This window comes from Symphalangus syndactylus, chromosome 21 (genome assembly GCF_028878055.3).
Source record: "Symphalangus syndactylus isolate Jambi chromosome 21, NHGRI_mSymSyn1-v2.1_pri, whole genome shotgun sequence".
In the NCBI taxonomy this organism is placed as follows: Eukaryota; Metazoa; Chordata; class Mammalia; order Primates; family Hylobatidae; genus Symphalangus; species Symphalangus syndactylus.
In genome coordinates this window covers 92,866,636-92,893,412 of record NC_072443.2, presented here as the reverse complement: position 1 = coordinate 92,893,412, position 26,777 = coordinate 92,866,636, and positions in this window count along the sequence as shown.

The following is a 26,777-nucleotide window of genomic DNA, read 5'->3' as shown; positions in this document are numbered from 1 at the left end:
TCTCACAGAATGCTACTGTGTAGTTTATATTTTAATATATTCCCTTTTCCACTATTACCCTCTTAGCGCTCCGAATGTCCACTTGCATTTTCTACAGAAAGAGTGTTCAGAACTGTGCAATCAAAAGTATGGTTTAACTCTGTTAGCTTAATGAACATATCAGAAATAAGTTTCACACAATGCTTCTGTGTAGTTTATATTTGAACATATTCTTTTTTCCACTATTACCCACTTAGCGCTACGAATGTCCAGTTGCATTTTCTAGAGACAGAGTGTTTCAAAACTGCTCAATCAAAAGTATGTTTTAACTCTGTTAGCTGAATGCTCAGATCAGAAAGAAGTTTCACAGAATGCTTCTGTGTAGTTTATATTTGAATATATTCCTTTTTCCACTACTACGCTCTTAGCGCTCCAAATGTCCAGTTGCATTTTCTACAGAAAGAGTGTTCAGATCTGCTCAATCAAAAGTATGGTTTAACTCTGTTAGCTGAATGCACAGATCAGAAGGAAGTTTCACCGAATGATTCTGTGTAGTTTATATTTGAAGACATTCCTTTTTCCACTATTACCCTCTTAGCGCTCCGAATCTCCACTTGCATTTTCTACAAAAAGAGTGTTTCATAACTGCTCAATCAAAAATATGTTTTATCTCTGTTAACTGAATTTACAGATCAGAAATAAGTTTCACAGAATGCATCTGTGTAGTTTTTATTTGAAGATATTCTTTTTCCCAATGTAGGCCTCTTAGCGCTTAGCATGTCCAATTGCAGTTTCTACAGAAAGAGTGTTTCAGAATGGCTCAATCAAAAGTATGGTTCAACTCTGTTAGTTGAATGCACAGAACAGAAAGAATTTTCACAGAATGCTACTGTGTAGTTTATATTTGAATATACTCTTTTTTCCACTATTACCCTCTTAGCCCTCCGAATGTCCACTTGCATTTTCTACAGAAAGAGTGTTCTGAACTGCGCAATCAAAAGTATGATTTAACTCTGTTAGCTTAATGAACATATCAGAAATAAGTTTCACACAATGCTTCTGTGTAGTTTTTATTTGAAGATATTATTTTTCCCAATAGAGGCCTCTTAGCGCTCAGAATGTCCAATTGCAGTTTCTACAGAAAGAGTGTTTCAGAAAGGCTCAATCAAATGTAAGGTTCAACTCTGTTAGTTGAATGCACAGAACAGAAAGAAGTTTCATACAATGCTTCTGTGTAGTTTATATTTGAACATATTCTTTTTTCCACTATTACCCACTTAGCGCTACGAATGTCCAGTTGCATTTTCTACAGACAGAGTGTTTCAAAACTACTCAATCAAAAGTATGGTTTAACTCTGTTAGCTGAATGCTCAGATCAGAAAGAAGTTTCACAGAATGCTTCTGTGTAGTTTATATTTGAATATATTCCTTTTTCCACTACTACTCTCTTAGCGCTCCAAATGTCCAGTTGCATTTTCTACAGAAAGAGTGTTCAGATCTGCTCAATCAAAAGTATGGTTTAACTCTGTTAGCTGAATGCACAGATCAGAAAGAAGTTTCACAGAATGATTCTGTGTAGTTTATATTTGGAGACATTCCTTTTTCCACTATTACCCTCTAAGCGCTCCGAATCTCCACTTGCATTTTCTACAGAAAGAGTGTTTCAGAACGGCTCAATCAAAACTAAGGTTCAACTCTTTTAGTTGAACAAACAGAACAGAAAGAAGTTTCGCACAATTCTTCTGTGTAGTTTTTATTTGTAGACATTCTTTTTCCCCATATAGGCCTCCTAGCGCTCAGAATGTCCAATTGCAGTTTCTACAGAAAGAGTGTTTCAGAACGGCTCAATCAAAAGTAAGGTTCAACTCTGTTAGTTGAATGCACAGAACAGAAAGAAGTTTCATACAATGCTTCTGTGTAGTTTATATTTGAACATATTCTTTTTTCCACTATTACCCACTTAGCGCTACGAATGTCCAGTTGCATTTTCTACAGACAGAGTGTTTCAAAACTGCTCAATCAAAAGTATGGTTTAACTCTGTTAGCTGAATGCTCAGATCAGAAAGAAGCTTCACAGAATGCTTCTGTGTAGTTTATATTTGAATATATTCCTTTTTCCACTACTACTCTCTTAGCGCTCCAAATGTCCAGTTGCATTTTCTACAGAAAGAGTGTTCAGATCTGCTCAATCAAAAGTATGGTTTAACTCTGTTAGCTGAATGCACAGATCAGAAAGAAGTTTCACAGAATGATTCTGTGTATTTTATATTTGGAGACATTCCTTTTTCCACTATTACCCTCTAAGCGCTCCGAATCTCCACTTGCATTTTCTACAGAAAGAGTGTTTCAGAACGGCTCAATCAAAACTAAGGTTCAACTCTTTTAGTTGAACAAACAGAACAGAAAGAAGTTTCGCACAATTCTTCTGTGTAGTTTTTATTTGTAGACATTCTTTTTCCCCATATAGGCCTCCTAGCGCTCAGAATGTCCAATTGCAGTTTCTACAGAAAGAGTGTTTCAGAACGGCTCAATCAAAAGTAAGGTTCAACTCTGTTAGTTGAATGCACAGAACAGAAAGAAGTTTCATACAATGCTTCTGTGTAGTTTATATTTGAACATATTCTTTTTTCCACTATTACCCACTTAGCGCTACGAATGTCCAGTTGCATTTTCTACAGACAGAGTGTTTCAAAACTGCTCAATCAAAAGTATTTTTTAACTCTGTTAGCTGAATGCTCAGATCAGAAAGAAGTTTCACAGAATGCTTCTGTGTAGTTTATATTTGAATATATTCCTTTTTCCACTACTACGCTCTTAGCGCTCCAAATGTCCAGTTGCATTTTCTACAGAAAGAGTGTTCAGATCTGCTCAATCAAAAGTATGGTTTAACTCTGTTAGCTGAATGCACAGATCAGAAAGAAGTTTCACCGAATGATTCTGTTTAGTTTATATTTGAAGACATTCCTTTTTCCACTATTACCCTCTTAGCGCTCCGAATCTCCACTTGCATTTTCTACAAAAAGAGTGTTTCATAACTGCTCAATCAAAAATATGTTTTATCTCTGTTAACTGAATTTACAGATCAGAAATAAGTTTCACAGAATGCATCTGTGTAGTTTTTATTTGAAGGTATTCTTTTTCCCAATGTAGGCCTCTTAGCGCTTAGCATGTCCAATTGCAGTTTCTACAGAAAGAGTGTTTCAGAACGGCTCAATCAAAAGTAAGGTTCAACTCTGTTAGTTGAATGCACAGAACAGAAAGAATTTTCACAGAATGCTACTGTGTAGTTTATATTTGAATATACTCTTTTTTCCACTATTACCCTCTTAGCGCTCCGAATGTCCACTTGCATTTTCTACAGAAAGATTGTTCAGAACTGCGCAATCAAAAGTATGGATTAACTCTGTTAGCTTAATGAACATATCAGAAATAAGTTTCACACAATGCTTCTGTGTAGTTTTTATTTGAAGATATTATTTTTCCCTATAGAGGCCTCTTAGCACACAGAATGTCCAATTGCAGTTTCTACAGAAAGAGTGTTTCAGAAAGGCTCAATCAAACGTAAGGTTCAACTCTGTTAGTTGAATGCAGAGAACAGAAAGAAGTTTCATACAATGCTTCTGTGTAGTTTATATTTGAACATATTCTTTTTTCCACTATTACCCACTTAGCGCTACGAATGTCCAGTTGCATTTTCTACAGACAGAGTGTTTCAAAACTGCTCAATCAAAAGTATGGTTTAACTCTGTTAGCTGAATGCACAGATCAGAAAGAAGTTTCACAGAATGATTCTGTGTAGTTTATATTTGGAGACATTCCTTTTTCCACTATTACCCTCTTAGCGCTCCGAATCTCCACTTTCATTTTCTACAGAAAGACTGTTTCAGAACGGCTCAATCAAAGCTAAGGTTCAACTCTTTTAGTTGAACAAACGCAACAGAAAGAAGTTTCACAAAATTCTTCTGTGTAGTTTTTATTTGTAGACATTTTTTTCCCAATATAGGCCTCCTAGCGCTCAGAATTTTCAATTGCAGTTTCTACAGATAGAGTGTTTCAGAACGGCTCAATCAAAAGTAAGGTTCAACTCTGTTAGTTGAATGCACAGAACAGAAAGAAGTTTCATACAATGCTTCTGTGTAGTTTATATTTGAACATATTCTTTTTTCCACTATTACCCACTTAGCGCTACGAATGTCAAGTTGCGTTTTCTACAGACAGAGTGTTTCAAAACTGCTCAATCAAAAGTGTGGTTTAAATCTGTTAGCTGAATGCTCAGATCAGAAAGAAGTTTCACAGAATGCTTCTGTGTAGTTTATATTTGAATATATTCCTTTTTCCACTACTACGCTCTTAGCGCTCCAAATGTCCAGTTGCATTTTCTACAGAAAGAGTGTTCAGATCTGCTCAATCAAAAGTATGGTTTAACTCTGTTAGCTGAATGCACAGATCAGAAAGAAGTTTCACAGAATGATTCTGTGTAGTTTATATTTGGAGACATTCCTTTTTCCACTATTACCCTCTTAGCGCTCCGAATCTCCATTGCATTTTCTACAGAAAGAGTGTTTCAGAACGGCTCAATCAAAACTAAGGTTCAACTCTTTTAGTTGAACAAACAGAACAGAAAGAAGTTTCACACAATTCTTCTGTGTAGTTTTATTTGTAGACATTCTTTTTCCCAATATAGGCCTCCTAGCGCTCAGAAGGTCCAATGGCAGTTTCTACAGAAAGAGTGTTTCAGAACGCCTCAATCAAAAGTAGGGTTCAACTCTGTTAGTTGAATGCACAGAACAGAAAGAATTCTCACAGAATGCTACTGTGTATTTTATATTTGAATATATTCCCTTTTCCACTATTACCCTCTTAGCGCTCCGAATGTCCACTTGCATTTTCTACAGAAAGAGTGTTCAGAACTGCGCAATCAAAAGTATGGTTTAACTCTGTTAGCTTAATGAACATATCAGAAATAAGTTTCACACAATTCTTCTGTGTAGTTTTTATTTGAAGATATTATTTTTCCCAATAGAGGCCTCTTAGCGCTCAGAATGTCCAATTGCAGTTTCTACAGAAAGAGTGTTTCAGAAAGGCTCAATCAAAAGTAAGGTTCAACTCTGTTAGTTGAATGCACAGAACAGAAAGAAGTTTCATACAATGCTTCTGTGTAGTTTATATTTGAACATATTCTTTTTTCCACTATTACCCACTTAGCGCTACGAATGTCCAGTTGCATTTTCTACAGACAGAGTGTTTCAAAACTGCTCAATCAAAAGTATGGTTTAACTCTGTTAGCTGAATGCTCAGATCAGAAAGAAGCTTCACAGAATGCTTCTGTGTAGTTTATATTTGAATATATTCCTTTTTCCACTACTACTCTCTTAGCGCTCCAAATGTCCAGTTGCATTTTCTACAGAAAGAGTGTTCAGATCTGCTCAATCAAAAGTATGGTTTAACTCTGTTAGCTGAATGCACAGATCAGAAAGAAGTTTCACAGAATGATTCTGTGTATTTTATATTTGGAGACATTCCTTTTTCCACTATTACCCTCTAAGCGCTCCGAATCTCCACTTGCATTTTCTACAGAAAGAGTGTCTCAGAACGGCTCAATCAAAACTAAGGTTCAACCCTTTTAGTTGAACAAACAGAACAGAAAGAAGTTTCGCACAATTCTTCTGTGTAGTTTTTATTTGTAGACATTCTTTTTCCCCATATAGGCCTCCTAGCGCTCAGAATGTCCAATTGCAGTTTCTACAGAAAGAGTGTTTCAGAACGGCTCAATCAAAAGTAAGGTTCAACTCTGTTAGTTGAATGCACAGAACAGAAAGAAGTTTCATACAATGCTTCTGTGTAGTTTATATTTGAACATATTCTTTTTTCCACTATTACCCACTTAGCGCTACGAATGTCCAGTTGCATTTTCTACAGACAGAGTGTTTCAAAACTGCTCAATCAAAAGTATTTTTTAACTCTGTTAGCTGAATGCTCAGATCAGAAAGAAGTTTCAAAGAATGCTTCTGTGTAGTTTATATTTGAATATATTCCTTTTTCCACTACTACGCTCTTAGCGCTCCAAGTGTCCAGTTGCATTTTCTACAGAAAGAGTGTTCAGATCTGCTCAATCAAAAGTATGGTTTAACTCTGTTAGCTGAATGCACAGATCAGAAAGAAGTTTCACAGAATGATTCTGTGTAGTTTATATTTGGAGACATTCCTTTTTCCACTATTACCCTCTTAGCGCTCCGAATCTCCATTGCATTTTCTACAGAAAGAGTGTTTCAGAACGGCTCAATCAAAACTAAGGTTCAACTCTTTTAGTTGAACAAACAGAACAGAAAGAAGTTTCACACAATTCTTCTGTGTAGTTTTATTTGTAGACATACTTTTTCCCAATATAGGCCTCCTAGCGCTCAGAAGGTCCAATGGCAGTTTCTACAGAAAGAGTGTTTCAGAACGCCTCAATCAAAAGTAGGGTTCAACTCTGTTAGTTGAATGCACAGTACAGAAAGAATTCTCACAGAATGCTACTGTGTAGTTTATATTTGAATATATTCCCTTTTCCACTATTACCTTCTTAGCGCTCCGAATGTCCACTTGCATTTTCTACAGAAAGAGTGTTCAGAACTGCGCAATCAAAAGTATGGTTTAACTCTGTTAGCTTAATGAACATATCAGAAATAAGTTTCACACAATTCTTCTGTGTAGTTTTTATTTGAAGATATTATTTTTCCCAATAGAGGCCTCTTAGCGCTCAGAATGTCCAATTGCAGTTTCTACAGAAAGAGTGTTTCAGAAAGGCTCAATCAAAAGTAAGGTTCAACTCTGTTAGTTGAATGCACAGAACAGAAAGAAGTTTCATACAATGCTTCTGTGTAGTTTATATTTGAACATATTCTTTTTTCCACTATTACCCACTTAGCGCTACGAATGTCCAGTTGCATTTTCTACAGACAGAGTGTTTCAAAACTGCTCAATCAAAAGTATGGTTTAACTCTGTTAGCTGAATGCACAGATCAGAAAGAAGTTTCACAGAATGATTCTGTGTAGTTTATATTTGGAGACATTCCTTTTTCCACTATTACCCTCTTAGCGCTCCGAATCTCCACTTTCATTTTCTACAGAAAGACTGTTTCAGAACGGCTCAATCAAAGCTAAGGTTCAACTCTTTTAGTTGAACAAACGCAACAGAAAGAAGTTTCACACAATTCTTCTGTGTAGTTTTTATTTGTAGACATTTTTTTCCCAATATAGGCCTCCTAGCGCTCAGAATTTTCAATTGCAGTTTCTACAGATAGAGTGTTGCAGAACGGCTCAATCAAAAGTAAGGTTCAACTCTGTTAGTTGAATGCACAGAACAGAAAGAAGTTTCATACAATGCTTCTGTGTAGTTTATATTTGAACATATTCTTTTTTCCACTATTACCCACTTAGCGCTACGAATGTCAAGTTGCGTTTTCTACAGACAGAGTGTTTCAAAACTGCTCAATCAAAAGTGTGGTTTAAGTCTGTTAGCTGAATGCTCAGATCAGAAAGAAGTTTCACAGAATGCTTCTGTGTAGTTTATATTTGAATATATTCCTTTTTCCACTACTACGCTCTTAGCGCTCCAAATGTCCAGTTGCATTTTCTACAGAAAGAGTGTTCAGATCTGCTCAATCAAAAGTATGGTTTAACTCTGTTAGCTGAATGCACAGATCAGAAAGAAGTTTCACAGAATGATTCTGTGTAGTTTATATTTGGAGACATTCTTTTTCCACTATTACCCTCTTAGCGCTCCGAATCTCCACTTGCATTTTCTACAGAAAGAGTGTTTCAGAACGGCTCAATCAAAACTAAGGTTCAACCCTTTTAGTTGAACAAACAGAACAGAAAGAAGTTTCACACAATTCTTCTGTGTAGTTTTTATTTGAAGATATTATTTTTCCCAATAGAGGCCTCTTAGCGCTCAGAATGTCCAATTGCAGTTTCTACAGAAAGAGTGTTTCAGAAAGGCTCAATCAAAAGTAAGGTTCAACTCTGTTAGTTGAATGCACAGAACAGAAAGAAGTTTCATACAATGCTTCTGTGTAGTTTATATTTGAATATATTCTTTTTTCCACTATTACCCACTAAGCGCTACGAATGTCCAGTTGCATTTTCTACAGACAGAGTGTTTCAAAACTGCTCAATCAAAAGTATGGTTTAACTCTGTTAGCTGAATGCTCAGATCAGAAAGAAGTTTCACAGAATGCTTCTGTGTAGTTTATATTTGAATATATTCCTTTTTCCACTACTACTCTCCTAGCGCTCCAAATGTCCAGTTGCATTTTCTACAGAAAGTGTGTTCAGATCTGCTCAATCAAAAGTATGGTTTAACTCTGTTAGCTGAATGCACAGATCAGAAAGAAGTTTCACAGAATGATTCTGTGTAGTTTATATTTGGAGACATTCCTTTTTCCACTATTACCCTCTTAGCGCTCCGAATCTCCACTTGCATTTTCTACAGAAAGAGTGTTTCAGAACGGCTCAATCAAAACTAAGGTTCAACTCTTTTAGTTGAACAAACAGAACAGAAAGAAGTTTCACACAATTCTTCTGTGTAGTTTTATTTGTAGACATTCTTTTTCCCAATATAGGCCTCCTAGCGCTCAGAATGTCCAATGGCAGTTTCTACAGAAAGAGTGTTTCAGAACGCCTCAATCAAAAGTAAGGTTCAACTCTGTTAGTTGAATGCACAGAACAGAAAGAATTTTCACAGAATGCTACTGTGTAGTTTATATTTGAATATATTCCCTTTTCCACTATTACCCTCTTAGCGCTCCGAATGTCCACTTGCATTTTCTACAGAAAGAGTGTTCAGAACTGCGCAATCAAAACTATGGTTTAACTCTGTTAGCTTAATGAACGTATCAGAAATAAGTTTCACACAATTCTTCTGTGTAGTTTTTATTTGAAGATATTATTTTTCCCAATAGAGGCCTCTTAGCGCTCAGAATGTCCAATTGCAGTTTCTACAGAAAGAGTTTCAGAAAGGCTCAATCAAAAGTAAGGTTCAACTCTGTTAGTTGAATGCACAGAACAGAAAGAAGTTTCATACAATGCTTCTGTGTAGTTTATATTTGAACATATTCTTTTTTCCACTATTACCCACTTAGCGCTACGAATGTCCAGTTGCATTTTCTACAGACAGAGTGTTTCAAAACTGCTCAATCAAAAGTATGGTTTAACTCTGTTAGCTGAATGCTCAGATCAGAAAGAAGCTTCACAGAATGCTTCTGTGTAGTTTATATTTGAATATATTCCTTTTTCCACTACTACTCTCTTAGCGCTCCAAATGTCCAGTTGCATTTTCTACAGAAAGAGTGTTCAGATCTGCTCAATCAAAAGTATGGTTTAACTCTGTTAGCTGAATGCACAGATCAGAAAGAAGTTTCACAGAATTATTCTGTGTATTTTATATTTGGAGACATTCCTTTTTCCACTATTACCCTCTAAGCGCTCCGAATCTCCACTTGCATTTTCTACAGAAAGAGTGTTTCAGAACGGCTCAATCAAATCTAAGGTTCAACTCTTTTAGTTGAACAAACAGAACAGAAAGAAGTTTCGCACAATTCTTCTGTGTAGTTTTTATTTGTAGACATTCTTTTTCCCCATATAGGCCTCCTAGCGCTCAGAATGTCCAATTGCAGTTTCTACAGAAAGAGTGTTTCAGAACGGCTCAATCAAAAGTAAGGTTCAACTCTGTTAGTTGAATGCACAGAACAGAAAGATGTTTCATACAATGCTTCTGTGTAGTTTATATTTGAACATATTCTTTTTTCCACTATTACCCACTTAGCGCTACGAATGTCCAGTTGCATTTTCTACAGACAGAGTGTTTCAAAACTGCTCAATCAAAAGTATTTTTTAACTCTGTTAGCTGAATGCTCAGATCAGAAAGAAGTTTCACAGAATGCTTCTGTGTAGTTTATATTTGAATATATTCCTTTTTCCACTACCACGCTCTTAGCGCTCCAAATGTCCAGTTGCATTTTCTACAGAAAGAGTGTTCAGATCTGCTCAATCAAAAGTATGGTTTAACTCTGTTAGCTGAATGCACAGATCAGAAAGAAGTTTCACCGAATGATTCTGTGTAGTTTATATTTGAAGACATTCCTTTTTCCACTATTACCCTCTTAGCGCTCCGAATCTCCACTTGCATTTTCTACAAAAAGAGTGTTTCATAACTGCTCAATCAAAAATATGTTTTATCTCTGTTAACTGAATTTACAGATCAGAAATAAGTTTCACAGAATGCATCTGTGTAGTTTTTATTTGAAGGTATTCTTTTTCCCAATGTAGGCCTCTTAGCGCTTAGCATGTCCAATTGCAGTTTCTACAGAAAGAGTGTTTCAGAACGGCTCAATCAAAAGTAAGGTTCAACTCTGTTAGTTGAATGCACAGAACAGAAAGAATTTTCACAGAATGCTACTGTGTAGTTTATATTTGAATATACTCTTTTTTCCACTATTACCCTCTTAGCGCTCCGAATGTCCACTTGCATTTTCTACAGAAAGAGTGTTCAGAACTGCGCAATCAAAAGTATGGATTAACTCTGTTAGCTTAATGAACATATCAGAAATAAGTTTCACACAATGCTTCTGTGTAGTTTTTATTTGAAGATATTATTTTTCCCTATAGAGGCCTCTTAGCACACAGAATGTCCAATTGCAGTTTCTACAGAAAGAGTGTTTCAGAAAGGCTCAATCAAACGTAAGGTTCAACTCTGTTAGTTGAATGCAGAGAACAGAAAGAAGTTTCATACAATGCTTCTGTGTAGTTTATATTTGAACATATTCTTTTTTCCACTATTACCCACTTAGCGCTACGAATGTCCAGTTGCATTTTCTACAGACAGAGTGTTTCAAAACTGCTCAATCAAAAGTATGGTTTAACTCTGTTAGCTGAATGCACAGATCAGAAAGAAGTTTCACAGAATGATTCTGTGTAGTTTATATTTGGAGACATTCCTTTTTCCACTATTACCCTCTTAGCGCTCCGAATCTCCACTTTCATTTTCTACAGAAAGACTGTTTCAGAACGGCTCAATCAAAGCTAAGGTTCAACTCTTTTAGTTGAACAAACGCAACAGAAAGAAGTTTCACACAATTCTTCTGTGTAGTTTTTATTTGTAGACATTTTTTTCCCAATATAGGCCTCCTAGCGCTCAGAATTTTCAATTGCAGTTTCTACAGATATAGTGTTTCAGAACGGCTCAATCAAAAGTAAGGTTCAACTCTGTTAGTTGAATGCACAGAACAGAAAGAAGTTTCATACAATGCTTCTGTGTAGTTTATATTTGAACATATTCTTTTTTCCACTATTACCCACTTAGCGCTACGAATGTCAAGTTGCGTTTTCTACAGACAGAGTGTTTCAAAACTGCTCAATCAAAAGTGTGGTTTAACTCTGTTAGCTGAATGCTCAGATCAGAAAGAAGTTTCACAGAATGCTTCTGTGTAGTTTATATTTGAATATATTCCTTTTTCCACTACTACGCTCTTAGCGCTCCAAATGTCCAGTTGCATTTTCTACAGAAAGAGTGTTCAGATCTGCTCAATCAAAAGTATGGTTTAACTCTGTTAGCTGAATGCACAGATCAGAAAGAAGTTTCACAGAATGATTCTGTGTAGTTTATATTTGAAGACATTCCTTTTTCCACTATTACCCTCTTAGCGCTCCGAATCTCCATTGCATTTTCTACAGAAAGAGTGTTTCAGAACGGCTCAATCAAAACTAAGGTTCAACTCTTTTAGTTGAACAAACAGAACAGAAGGAAGTTTCACACAATTCTTCTGTGTAGTTTTATTTGTAGACATTCTTTTTCCCAATATAGGCCTCCTAGCGCTCAGAAGGTCCAATGGCAGTTTCTACAGAAAGAGTGTTTCAGAACGCCTCAATCAAAAGTAGGGTTCAACTCTGTTAGTTGAATGCACAGAACAGAAAGAATTCTCACAGAATGCTACTGTGTAGTTTATATTTGAATATATTCCCTTTTCCACTATTACCCTCTTAGCGCTCCGAATGTCCACTTGCATTTTCTACAGAAAGAGTGTTCAGAACTGCGCAATCAAAAGTATGGTTTAACTCTGTTAGCTTAATGAACATATCAGAAATAAGTTTCACACAATTCTTCTGTGTAGTTTTTATTTGAAGATATTATTTTTCCCAATAGAGGCCTCTTAGCGCTCAGAATGTCCAATTGCAGTTTCTACAGAAAGAGTGTTTCAGAAAGGCTCAATCAAAATTAAGGTTCAACTCTGTTAGTTGAATGCACAGAACAGAAAGAAGTTTCATACAATGCTTCTGTGTAGTTTATATTTGAACATATTCTTTTTTCCACTATTACCCACTTAGCGCTACGAATGTCCAGTTGCATTTTCTACAGACAGAGTGTTTCAAAACTGCTCAATCAAAAGTATGGTTTAACTCTGTTAGCTGAATGCTCAGATCAGAAAGAAGTTTCACAGAATGCTTCTGTGTAGTTTATATTTGAATATATTCCTTTTTCCACTACTACTCTGTTAGCGCTCCAAATGTCCAGTTGCATTTTCTACAGAAAGAGTGTTCAGATCTGCTCAATCAAAAGTATGGTTTAACTCTGTTAGCTGAATGCACAGATCAGAAAGAAGTTTCACAGAATGATTCTGTGTATTTTATATTTGGAGACATTCCTTTTTCCACTATTACCCTCTAAGCGCTCCGAATCTCCACTTGCATTTTCTACAGAAAGAGTGTTTCAGAACGGCTCAATCAAAACTAACGTTCAACTCTTTTAGTTGAACAAAGAGATCTGAAAGAAGTTTCACACAATTCTTCTGTGTAGTTTTTATTTGTAGACATTCTTTTTCCCAATATAGGCCTCCTAGCGCTCAGAATGTCCAATTGCAGTTTCTACAGAAAGAGTGTTGCAGAACGGCTCAATCAAAAGTAAGGTTCAACTCTGTTAGTTGAATGCACAGAACAGAAAGAAGTTTCATACAATGCTTCTGTGTAGTTTATATTTGAACATATTCTTTTTTCCACTTTTACCCACTTAGCGCTACGAATGTCCAGTTGCATTTTCTACAGACAGAGTGTTTCAAAACTGCTCAATGAAAAGTATGGTTTACCTCTGTTAGCTGAATGCTCAGATCAGAAAGAAGTTTCACAGAATGCTTCGGTGTAGTTTATATTTGAATATATTCCTTTTTCCACTACTACGCTCTTAGCGCTCCAAATGTCCAGTTGCATTTTCTACAGAAAGAGTGTTCAGATCTGCTCAATCAAAAGTATGGTTTAACTCTGTTAGCTGAATGCACAGATCAGAAGGAAGTTTCACCGAATGATTCTGTGTAGTTTATATTTGAAGATATTCCTTTTTCCACTATTACCCTCTTAGCGCTCCGAATCTCCACTTGCATTTTCTACAAAAAGAGTGTTTCATAACTGCTCAATCAAAAATATGTTTTATCTCTGTTAACTGAATTTACAGATCAGAAATAAGTTTCACAGAATGCATCTGTGTTGTTTTTATTTGAAGATATTCTTTTTCCCAATGTAGGCCTCTTAGCGCTTAGCATGTCCAATTGCAGTTTCTACAGAAAGAGTGTTTCAGAATGGCTCAATCAAAAGTATGGTTCAACTCTGTTAGTTGAATGCACAGAACAGAAAGAATTTTCACAGAATGCTACTGTGTAGTTTATATTTGAATATACTCTTTTTTCCACTATTACCCTCTTAGCCCTCCGAATGTCCACTTGCATTTTCTACAGAAAGAGTGTTCTGAACTGCGCAATCAAAAGTATGATTTAACTCTGTTAGCTTAATGAACATATCAGAAATAAGTTTCACACAATGCTTCTGTGTAGTTTTTATTTGAAGATATTATTTTTCCCAATAGAGGCCTCTTAGCGCTCAGAATGTCCAATTGCAGTTTCTACAGAAAGAGTGTTTCAGAAAGGCTCAATCAAATGTAAGGTTCAACTCTGTTAGTTGAATGCACAGAACAGAAAGAAGTTTCATACAATGCTTCTGTGTAGTTTATATTTGAACATATTCTTTTTTCCACTATTACCCACTTAGCGCTACGAATGTCCAGTTGCATTTTCTACAGACAGAGTGTTTCAAAACTACTCAATCAAAAGTATGGTTTAACTCTGTTAGCTGAATGCTCAGATCAGAAAGAAGTTTCACAGAATGCTTCTGTGTAGTTTATATTTGAATATATTCCTTTTTCCACTACTACTCTCTTAGCGCTCCAAATGTCCAGTTGCATTTTCTACAGAAAGAGTGTTCAGATCTGCTCAATCAAAAGTATGGTTTAACTCTGTTAGCTGAATGCACAGATCAGAAAGAAGTTTCACAGAATGATTCTGTGTAGTTTATATTTGGAGACATTCCTTTTTCCACTATTACCCTCTAAGCGCTCCGAATCTCCACTTGCATTTTCTACAGAAAGAGTGTTTCAGAACGGCTCAATCAAAACTAAGGTTCAACTCTTTTAGTTGAACAAACAGAACAGAAAGAAGTTTCGCACAATTCTTCTGTGTAGTTTTTATTTGTAGACATTCTTTTTCCCCATATAGGCCTCCTAGCGCTCAGAATGTCCAATTGCAGTTTCTACAGAAAGAGTGTTTCAGAACGGCTCAATCAAAAGTAAGGTTCAACTCTGTTAGTTGAATGCACAGAACAGAAAGAAGTTTCATACAATGCTTCTGTGTAGTTTATATTTGAACATATTCTTTTTTCCACTATTACCCACTTAGCGCTACGAATGTCCAGTTGCATTTTCTACAGACAGAGTGTTTCAAAACTGCTCAATCAAAAGTATGGTTTAACTCTGTTAGCTGAATGCTCAGATCAGAAAGAAGTTTCACAGAATGCTTCTGTGTAGTTTATATTTGAATATATTCCGTTTTCCACTACTACGCTCTTAGCGCTCCAAATGTCCAGTTGCATTTTCTACAAAAAGAGTGTTCAGATCTGCTCAATCAAAAGTATGGTTTAACTCTGTTAGCTGAATGCACAGATCAGAAGGAAGTTTCACCGAATGATTCTGTTTAGTTTATATTTGAAGACATTCCTTTTTCCACTATTACCCTCTTAGCGCTCCGAATCTCCACTTGCATTTTCTACAAAAAGAGTGTTTCATAACTGCTCAATCAAAAATATATTTTATCTCTGTTAACTGAATTTACAGATCAGAAATAAGTTTCACAGAATGCATCTGTGTAGTTTTTATTTGAAGATATTCTTTTTCCCAATGTAGGCCTCTTAGCGCTTAGCATGTCCAATTGCAGTTTCTACAGAAAGAGTGTTTCAGAACGGCTCAATGAAAAGTAAGGTTCAACTCTGTTAGTTGAATGCACAGAACAGAAAGAATTTTCACAGAATGCTACTGTGTAGTTTATATTTGAATATACTCTTTTTTCCACTATTACCCTCTTAGCGCTCCGAAAGTCCACTTGCATTTTCTACAGAAAGAGTGTTCAGAACTGCGCAATCAAAAGTATGGATTAACTCTGTTACCTTAATGAACATATCAGAAATAAGTTTCACACAATGCTTCTGTGTAGTTTTTATTTGAAGATATTATTTTTCCCAATAGAGGCCTCTTAGCACTCAGAATGTCCAATTGCAGTTTCTACAGAAAGAGTGTTTCAGAAAGGCTCAATCAAAAGTAAGGTTCAACTCTGTTAGTTGAATGCACAGAACAGAAAGAAGTTTCATACAATGCTTCTGTGTAGTTTATATTTGAACATATTCTTTTTTCCACTATTACCCACTTAGCGCTACGAATGTCAAGTTGCATTTTCTACAGACAGAGTGTTTCAAAACTGCTCAATCAAAAGTATCGTTTAACTCTGTTAGCTGAATGCTCAGATCAGAAAGAAGTTTCACAGAATGCTTCTGTGTAGTTTATATTTGAATATATTCCTTTTTCCACTACTACGCTCTTAGCGCTCCAAATGTCCAGTTGCATTTTCTACAGAAAGAGTGTTCAGATCTGCTCAGTCAAAAGTATGGTTTAACTCTGTTAGCTGAATGCACAGATCAGAAGGAAGTTTCACCGAATGATTCTGTGTAGTTTATATTTGAAGACATTCCTTTTTCCACTATTACCCTCTTAGCGCTCCGAATCTCCACTTGCATTTTCTACAAAAAGAGTGTTTCATAACTGCTCAATCAAAAATATGTTTTATCTCTGTTAACAGAATTTACAGATCAGAAATAAGTTTCACAGAATGCATCTGTGTAGTTTTTATTTGAAGATATTCTTTTTCCCAATGTAGGCCTCTTAGCGCTTAGCATGTCCAATTGCAGTTTCTACAGAAAGAGTGTTTCAGAACGGCTCAATCAAAAGTATGGTTCAACTCTGTTAGTTGAATGCACAGAACAGAAAGAATTTTCACAGAATGCTACTGTGTAGTTTATATTTGAATATACTCTTTTTTCCACTATTACCCTCTTAGCACTCCGAATGTCCACTTGCATTTTCTACAGAAAGAGTGTTCAGAACTGCGCAATCAAAAGTATGGTTTAACTCTGTTAGCTTAATGAACATATCAGAAATAAGTTTCACACAATGCTTCTGTGTAGTTTTTATTTGAAGATATTATTTTTCCCAATAGAGGCCTCTTAGCGCTCAGAATGTCCAATTGCAGTTTCTACAGAAAGAGTGTTTCAGAAAGGCTCAATCAAAAGTAAGGTTCAACTCTGTTAGTTGAATGCACAGAACAGAAAGAAGTTTCATAAAATGCTTCTGTGTAGTTTATATTTGAACATATTCTTTTTTCCACTAATACCCACTTAGCGCTACGAATGTCCAGTTGCATTTTCTACAGACAGAGTGTTTCAAAACTGCTCAATCAAAAGTATGGTTTAACTCTGTTAGCTGAATGCTCAGATCAGAAAGAAGTTTCACAGAATGCTTCTGTGTGGTTTATATTTTAATATATTCCTTTTTCCACTACTACTCTCTTAGCGCTCCAAATGTCCAGTTGCATTTTCTACAGAAAGAGTGTTCAGATCTGCTCAATCAAAAGTATGGTTTAACTCTGTTAGCTGAATGCACAGATCAGAAAGAAGTTTCACAGAATGATTCTGTGTATTTTATATTTGGAGACATTCCTTTTTCCACTATTACCCTCTAAGCGCTCCGAATCTCCACTTGCATTTTCTACAGAAAGAGTGTTTCAGAACGGCTCAATCAAAACTAAGGTTCAACTCTTTTAGTTGAACAAAGAGATCTGAAAGAAGTTTCACACAATTCTTCTGTGTAGTTTTTATTTGTAGACATTCTTTTTCCCAATATAGGCCTCCTAGCGCTCAGAATGTCCAATTGCAGTTTCTACAGAAAGAGTGTTGCAGAACGGCTCAATCAAAAGTAAGGTTCAACTCTGTTAGTTGAATGCACAGAACAGAAAGAAGTTTCATACAATGCTTCTGTGTAGTTTATATTTGAACATATTCTTTTTTCCACTATTACCCACTTAGCGCTACGAATGTCCAGTTGCATTTTCTACAGACAGAGTGTTTCAAAACTGCTCAATGAAAAGTATGGTTTAACTCTGTTAGCTGAATGCTCAGATCAGAAAGAAGTTTCACAGAATGCTTCGGTGTAGTTTATATTTGAATATATTCCTTTTTCCACTACTACGCTCTTAGCGCTCCAAATGTCCAGTTGCATTTTCTACAGAAAGAGTGTTCAGATCTGCTCAATCAAAAGTATGGTTTAACTCTGTTAGCTGAATGCACAGATCAGAAGGAAGTTTCACCGAATGATTCTGTGTAGTTTATATTTGAAGACATTCCTTTTTCCACTATTACCCTCTTAGCGCTCCGAATCTCCACTTGCATTTTCTACAAAAAGAGTGTTTCATAACTGCTCAATCAAAAATATGTTTTATCTCTGTTAACTGAATTTACAGATCAGAAATAAGTTTCACAGAATGCATCTGTGTAGTTTTTATTTGAAGATATTCTTTTTCCCAATGTAGGCCTCTTAGCGCTTAGCATGTCCAATTGCAGTTTCTACAGAAAGAGTGTTTCAGAATGGCTCAATCAAAAGTATGGTTCAACTCTGTTAGTTGAATGCACAGAACAGAAAGAATTTTCACAGAATGCTACTGTGTAGTTTATATTTGAATATACTCTTTTTTCCACTATTACCCTCTTAGCCCTCCGAATGTCCACTTGCATTTTCTACAGAAAGAGTGTTCTGAACTGCGCAATCAAAAGTATGATTTAACTCTGTTAGCTTAATGAACATATCAGAAATAAGTTTCACACAATGCTTCTGTGTAGTTTTTATTTGAAGATATTATTTTTCCCAATAGAGGCCTCTTAGCGCTCAGAATGTCCAATTGCAGTTTCTACAGAAAGAGTGTTTCAGAAAGGCTCAATCAAATGTAAGGTTCAACTCTGTTAGTTGAATGCACAGAACAGAAAGAAGTTTCATACAATGCTTCTGTGTAGTTTATATTTGAACATATTCTTTTTTCCACTATTACCCACTTAGCGCTACGAATGTCCAGTTGCATTTTCTACAGACAGAGTGTTTCAAAACTACTCAATCAAAAGTATGGTTTAACTCTGTTAGCTGAATGCTCAGATCAGAAAGAAGTTTCACAGAATGCTTCTGTGTAGTTTATATTTGAATATATTCCTTTTTCCACTACTACTCTCTTAGCGCTCCAAATGTCCAGTTGCATTTTCTACAGAAAGAGTGTTCAGATCTGCTCAATCAAAAGTATGGTTTAACTCTGTTAGCTGAATGCACAGATCAGAAAGAAGTTTCACAGAATGATTCTGTGTAGTTTATATTTGGAGACATTCCTTTTTCCACTATTACCCTCTAAGCGCTCCGAATCTCCACTTGCATTTTCTACAGAAAGAGTGTTTCAGAACGGCTCAATCAAAACTAAGGTTCAACTCTTTTAGTTGAACAAACAGAACAGAAAGAAGTTTCGCACAATTCTTCTGTGTAGTTTTTATTTGTAGACATTCTTTTTCCCCATATAGGCCTCCTAGCGCTCAGAATGTCCAATTGCAGTTTCTACAGAAAGAGTGTTTCAGAACGGCTCAATCAAAAGTAAGGTTCAACTCTGTTAGTTGAATGCACAGAACAGAAAGAAGTTTCATACAATGCTTCTGTGTAGTTTATATTTGAACATATTCTTTTTTCCACTATTACCCACTTAGCGCTACGAATGTCCAGTTGCATTTTCTACAGACAGAGTGTTTCAAAACTGCTCAATCAAAAGTATGGTTTAACTCTGTTAGCTGAATGCTCAGATCAGAAAGAAGTTTCACAGAATGCTTCTGTGTAGTTTATATTTGAATATATTCCGTTTTCCACTACTACGCTCTTAGCGCTCCAAATGTCCAGTTGCATTTTCTACAAAAAGAGTGTTCAGATCTGCTCAATCAAAAGTATGGTTTAACTCTGTTAGCTGAATGCACAGATCAGAAGGAAGTTTCACCGAATGATTCTGTTTAGTTTATATTTGAAGACATTCCTTTTTCCACTATTACCCTCTTAGCGCTCCGAATCTCCACTTGCATTTTCTACAAAAAGAGTGTTTCATAACTGCTCAATCAAAAATATATTTTATCTCTGTTAACTGAATTTACAGATCAGAAATAAGTTTCACAGAATGCATCTGTGTAGTTTTTATTTGAAGATATTCTTTTTCCCAATGTAGGCCTCTTAGCGCTTAGCATGTCCAATTGCAGTTTCTACAGAAAGAGTGTTTCAGAACGGCTCAATGAAAAGTAAGGTTCAACTCTGTTAGTTGAATGCACAGAACAGAAAGAATTTTCACAGAATGCTACTGTGTAGTTTATATTTGAATATACTCTTTTTTCCACTATTACCCTCTTAGCGCTCCGAATGTCCACTTGCATTTTCTACAGAAAGAGTGTTCAGAACTGCGCAATCAAAAGTATGGTTTAACTCTGTTAGCTTAATGAACATATCAGAAATAAGTTTCACACAATGCTTCTGTGTAGTTTTTATTTGAAGATATTATTTTTCCCAATAGAGGCCTCTTAGCGCTCAGAATGTCCAATTGCAGTTTCTACAGAAAGAGTGTTTCAGAAAGGCTCAATCAAAAGTAAGGTTCAACTCTGTTAGTTGAATGCACAGAACAGAAAGAAGTTTCATAAAATGCTTCTGTGTAGTTTATATTTGAACATATTCTTTTTTCCACTAATACCCACTTAGCGCTACGAATGTCCAGTTGCATTTTCTACAGACAGAGTGTTTCAAAACTGCTCAATCAAAAGTATAGTTTAACTCTGTTAGCTGAATGCTCAGATCAGAAAGAAGTTTCACAGAATGCTTCTGTGTAGTTTATATTTGAATATATTCCTTTTTCCACTACTACTCTCTTAGCGCTCCAAATGTCCAGTTGCATTTTCTACAGAAAGAGTGTTCAGATCTGCTCAATCAAAAGTATGGTTTAACTCTGTTAGCTGAATGCACAGATCAGAAAGAAGTTTCACAGAATGATTCTGTGTAGTTTATATTTGGAGACATTCCTTTTTCCACTATTACCCTCTTAGCGCTCCGAATCTCCACTTGCATTTTCTACAGACAGAGTGTTTCAGAACGGCTCAATCAAAACTAAGGTTCAACTCTTTTAGTTGAACAAACAGAACAGAAAGAAGTTTCACACAATTCTTCTGTGTACTTTTTATTTGTAGACATTCTTTTTCCCAATATAGGCCTCTTAGCGCTCAGAATGTCCAGTTGCAGTTTCTACAGAAAGAGTGTTTCAGAACGGCTCAATCAAAAGTAAGGTTCAACTCTGTTAGTTGAATGCACAGAACAGAAAGAAGTTTCATACAATGCTTCTGTGTAGTTTATATTTGAACATATTCTTTTTTCCACTATTACCCACTTAGCGCTACGAATGTCCAGTTGCATTTTCTACAGACAGAGTGTTTCAAAACTGCTCAATCAAAAGTATGGTTTAACTCTGTTAGCTGAATGCTCAGATCAGAAAGAAGTTTCACAGAATGCTTCTGTGTAGTTTATATTTGAATATATTCCTTTTTCCACTACTACTCTCTTAGCGCTCCAAATGTCCAGTTGCATTTTCTACAGAAAGAGTGTTCAGATCTGCTCAATCAAAAGTATCGTTTAACTCTGTTAGCTGAATGCACAGATCAGAAAGAAGTTTCACAGAATGATTCTGTGTAGTTTATATTTGGAGACATTCCTTTTTCCACTATTACCCTCTTAGCGCTCCGAATCTCCACTTGCATTTTCTACAGAAAGAGTGTTTCAGAACGGCTCAATCAAAACTAAGGTTCAACACTTTTAGTTGAACAAACAGAACAGAAAGAAGTTTCACACAATTCTTCTGTGTAGTTTTTATTTGTAGACATTCTTTTTCCCAATATAGGCCTCTTAGCGCTCAGAATGTCCAATTGCAGTTTCTACAGAAAGAGAGTTTCAGAACGGCTCAATCAAAAGTAAGGTTCAACTCTGTTAGTTGAATGCACAGAACAGAAAGAAGTTTCATACAATGCTTCTGTGTAGTTTATATTTGAACATATTCTTTTTTCCACTATTACCCACTTAGCGCTACGAATGTCCAGTTGCGTTTTCTACAGACAGAGTGTTACAAAACTGCTCAATCAAAAGTATGGTTTAACTCTGTTAGCTGAATGCTCAGATCAGAAAGAAGTTTCACAGAATGCTTCTGTGTAGTTTATATTTGAATATATTCCTTTTTCCACTACTACGCTCTTAGCGCTCCAAATGTCCAGTTGCATTTCCTACAGAAAGAGTGTTCAGATCTGCTCAATCAAAAGTATGGTTTAACTCTGTTAGCTGAATGCACAGATCAGAAAGAAGTTTCACCGAATGATTCTGTTTAGTTTATATTTGAAGACATTCCTTTTTCCACTATTACCCTCTTAGCGCTCCGAATCTCCACTTGCATTTTCTACAAAAAGAGTGTTTCATAACTGCTCAATCAAAAATATGTTTTATCTCTGTTAACTGAATTTACAGATCAGAAATAAGTTTCACAGAATGCATCTGTGTAGTTTTTATTTGAAGATATTCTTTTTCCCAATGTAGGCCTCTTAGCGCTTAGCATGTCCAATTGCAGTATCTACAGAAAGAGTGTTTCAGAACGGCTCAATCAAAAGTAAGGTTCAACTCTGTTAGTTGAATGCACAGAACAGAAAGAATTTTCACAGAATGCTACTGTGTAGTTTATATTTGAATATACTCTTTTTTCCACTATTACCCTCTTAGCGCTCCGAATGTCCACTTGCATTTTCTACAGAAAGAGTGTTCAGAACTGCGCAATCAAAAGTATGGTTTAACTCTGTTAGCTTAATGAACATATCAGAAATAAGTTTCACACAATGCTTCTGTGTAGTTTTTATTTGAAGATATTATTTTTCCCAATAGAGGCCTCTTAGCGCTCAGAATGTCCAATTGCAGTTTCTACAGAAAGAGTGTTTCAGAAAGGCTCAATCAAAAGTAAGGTTCAACTCTGTTAGTTGACTGCACAGAACAGAAAGAAGTTTCATAAAATGCTTCTGTGTAGTTTATATTTGAACATATTCTTTTTTCCACTAATACCCACTTAGCGCTACGAATGTCCAGTTGCATTTTCTACAGACAGAGTGTTTCAAAACTGCTCAATCAAAAGTATAGTTTAACTCTGTTAGCTGAATGCTCAGATCAGAAAGAAGTTTCACAGAATGCTTCTGTGTAGTTTATATTTGAATATATTCCTTTTTCCACTACTACTCTCTTAGCGCTCCAAATGTCCAGTTGCATTTTCTACAGAAAGAGTGTTCAGATCTGCTCAATCAAAAGTATGGTTTAACTCTGTTAGCTGAATGCACAGATCAGAAAGAAGTTTCACAGAATGATTCTGTGTAGTTTATATTTGGAGACATTCCTTTTTCCACTATTACCCTCTTAGCGCTCCGAATCTCCACTTGCATTTTCTACAGACAGAGTGTTTCAGAACGGCTCAATCAAAACTAAGGTTCAACTCTTTTAGTTGAACAAACAGAACAGAAAGAAGTTTCACACAATTCTTCTGTGTAGTTTTTATTTGTAGACATTCTTTTTCCCAATATAGGCCTCTTAGCGCTCAGAATGTCCAGTTGCAGTTTCTACAGAAAGAGTGTTTCAGAACGGCTCAATCAAAAGTAAGGTTCAACTCTGTTAGTTGAATGCACAGAACAGAAAGAAGTTTCATACAATGCTTCTGTGTAGTTTATATTTGAACATATTCTTTTTTCCACTATTACCCACTTAGCGCTACGAATGTCCAGTTGCATTTTCTACAGACAGAGTGTTTCAAAACTGCTCAATCAAAAGTATGGTTTAACTCTGTTAGCTGAATGCTCAGATCAGAAAGAAGTTTCACAGAATGCTTCTGTGTAGTTTATATTTGAATATATTCGTTTTTCCACTACTACTCTCTTAGCGCTCCAAATGTCCAGTTGCATTTTCTACAGAAAGAGTGTTCAGATCTGCTCAATCAAAAGTATGGTTTAACTCTGTTAGCTGAATGCACAGATCAGAAAGAAGTTTCACAGAATGATTCTGTGTAGTTTATATTTGGAGACATTCCTTTTTCCACTATTACCCTCTTAGCGCTCCGAATCTCCACTTGCATTTTCTACAGAAAGAGTGTTTCAGAACGGCTCAATCAAAACTAAGGTTCAACACTTTTAGTTGAACAAACAGAACAGAAGAAGTTTCACACAATTCTTCTGTGTAGTTTTTATTTGTAGACATTCTTTTTCCCAATATAGGCCTCTTAGCGCTCAGAATGTCCAATTGCAGTTTCTACAGAAAGAGAGTTTCAGAACGGCTCAATCAAAAGTAAGGTTCAACTCTGTTAGTTGAATGCACAGAACAGAAAGAAGTTTCATACAATGCTTCTGTGTAGTTTATATTTGAACATATTCTTTTTTCCACTATTACCCACTTAGCGCTACGAATGTCCAGTTGCGTTTTCTACAGACAGAGTGTTACAAAACTGCTCAATCAAAAGTATGGTTTAACTCTGTTAGCTGAATGCTCAGATCAGAAAGAAGTTTCACAGAATGCTTCTGTGTAGTTTATATTTGAATATATTCCTTTTTCCACTACTACGCTCTTAGCGCTCCAAATGTCCAGTTGCATTTCCTACAGAAAGAGTGTTCAGATCTGCTCAATCAAAAGTATGGTTTAACTCTGTTAGCTGAATGCACAGATCAGAAAGAAGTTTCACCGAATGATTCTGTTTAGTTTATATTTGAAGACATTCCTTTTTCCACTATTACCCTCTTAGCGCTCCGAATCTCCACTTGCATTTTCTACAAAAAGAGTGTTTCATAACTGCTCAATCAAAAATATGTTTTATCTCTGTTAACTGAATTTACAGATCAGAAATAAGTTTCACAGAATGCATCTGTGTAGTTTTTATTTGAAGATATTCTTTTTCCCAATGTAGGCCTCTTAGCGCTTAGCATGTCCAATTGCAGTATCTACAGAAAGAGTGTTTCAGAACGGCTCAATCAAAAGTAAGGTTCAACTCTGTTAGTTGAATGCACAGAACAGAAAGAATTTTCACAGAATGCTACTGTGTAGTTTATATTTGAATATACTCTTTTTTCCACTATTACCCTCTTAGCGCTCCGAATGTCCACTTGCATTTTCTACAGAAAGAGTGTTCAGAACTGCGCAATCAAAAGTATGGATTAACTCTGTTAGCTTAATGAACATATCAGAAATAAGTTTCACACAATGCTTCTGTGTAGTTTTTATTTGAAGATATTATTTTTCCCTATAGAGGCCTCTTAGCACTCAGAATGTCCAATTGCAGTTTCTACAGAAAGAGTGTTTCAGAAAGGCTCAATCAAACGTAAGGTTCAACTCTGTTAGTTGAATGCACAGAACAGAAAGAAGTTTCATACAATGCTTCTGTGTAGTTTATATTTGAACATATTCTTTTTTCCACTATTACCCACTTAGCGCTACGAATGTCCAGTTGCATTTTCTACAGACAGAGTGTTTCAAAACTGCTCAATCAAAAGTATGGTTTAACTCTGTTAGCTGAATGCACAGATCAGAAAGAAGTTTCACAGAATGATTCTGTGTAGTTTATATTTGGAGACATTCCTTTTTCCACTATTACCCTCTTAGCGCTCCGAATCTCCACTTGCATTTTCTACAGAAAGAGTGTTTCAGAACGGCTCAATCAAAACTAAGATTCAACTCTTTTAGTTGAACAAAGAGAACTGAAAGAAGTTTCACACAATTCTTCTGTGTAGTTTTTATTTGTAGACATTCTTTTTCCCAATATAGGCCTCCTAGCGCTCAGAATGTCCAATTGCAGTTGCTACAGAAAGAGTGTTTCAGAACGGCTCAATCAAAAGTAAGGTTCAACTCTGTTAGTTGAATGCACAGAACAGAAAGAAGTTTCATACAATGATTCTGTGTAGTTTATATTTGAACATATTATTTTTTCCACTATTACCCACTTAGCGCTACGAATGTCCAGTTGCATTTTCTACAGACAGAGTGTTTCAAAACTGCTCAATCAAAAGTATGGTTTAACTCTGTTAGCTGAATGCTCAGATCAGAAAGAAGTTTCACAGAATGCTTCTGTGTAGTTTATATTTGAATATATTCCTTTTTCCACTACTACGCTCTTAGCGCTCCAAATGTCCAGTTGCATTTTCTACAGAAAGAGTGTTCAGATCTGCTCAATCAAAAGTATGGTTTAACTCTGTTAGCTGAATGCACAGATCAGAAAGAAGTTTCACCGAATGATTCTGTTTAGTTTATATTTGAAGACATTCCTTTTTCCACTATTACCCTCTTAGCGCTCCGAATCTCCACTTGCATTTTCTACAAAAAGAGTGTTTCATAACTGCTCAATCAAAAATATGTTTTATCTCTGTTAACTGAATTTACAGATCAGAAATAAGTTTCACAGAATGCATCTGTGTAGTTTTTATTTGAAGGTATTCTTTTTCCCAATGTAGGCCTCTTAGCGCTTAGCATGTCCAATTGCAGTTTCTACAGAAAGAGTGTTTCAGAACGGCTCAATCAAAAGTAAGGTTCAACTCTGTTAGTTGAATGCACAGAACAGAAAGAATTTTCACAGAATGCTACTGTGTAGTTTATATTTGAATATACTCTTTTTTCCACTATTACCCTCTTAGCGCTCAGAATGTCCACTTGCATTTTCTACAGAAAGAGTGTTCAGAACTGCGCAATCAAAAGTATGGATTAACTCTGTTAGCTTAATGAACATATCAGAAATAAGTTTCACACAATGCTTCTGTGTAGTTTTTATTTGAAGATATTATTTTTCCCTATAGAGGCCTCTTAGCACACAGAATGTCCAATTGCAGTTTCTACAGAAAGAGTGTTTCAGAAAGGCTCAATCAAACGTAAGGTTCAACTCTGTTAGTTGAATGCACAGAACAGAAAGAAGTTTCATACAATGCTTCTGTGTAGTTTACATTTGAACATATTCTTTTTTCCACTATTACCCACTTAGCGCTACGAATGTCCAGTTGCATTTTCTACAGACAGAGTGTTTCAAAACTGCTCAATCAAAAGTATGGTTTAACTCTGTTAGCTGAATGCACAGATCAGAAAGAAGTTTCACAGAATGATTCTGTGTAGTTTATATTTGGAGACATTCCTTTTTCCACTATTACCCTCTTAGCGCTCCGAATCTCCACTTTCATTTTCTACAGAAAGACTGTTTCAGAACGGCTCAATCAAAACTAAGGTTCAACACTTTTAGTTGAACAAACAG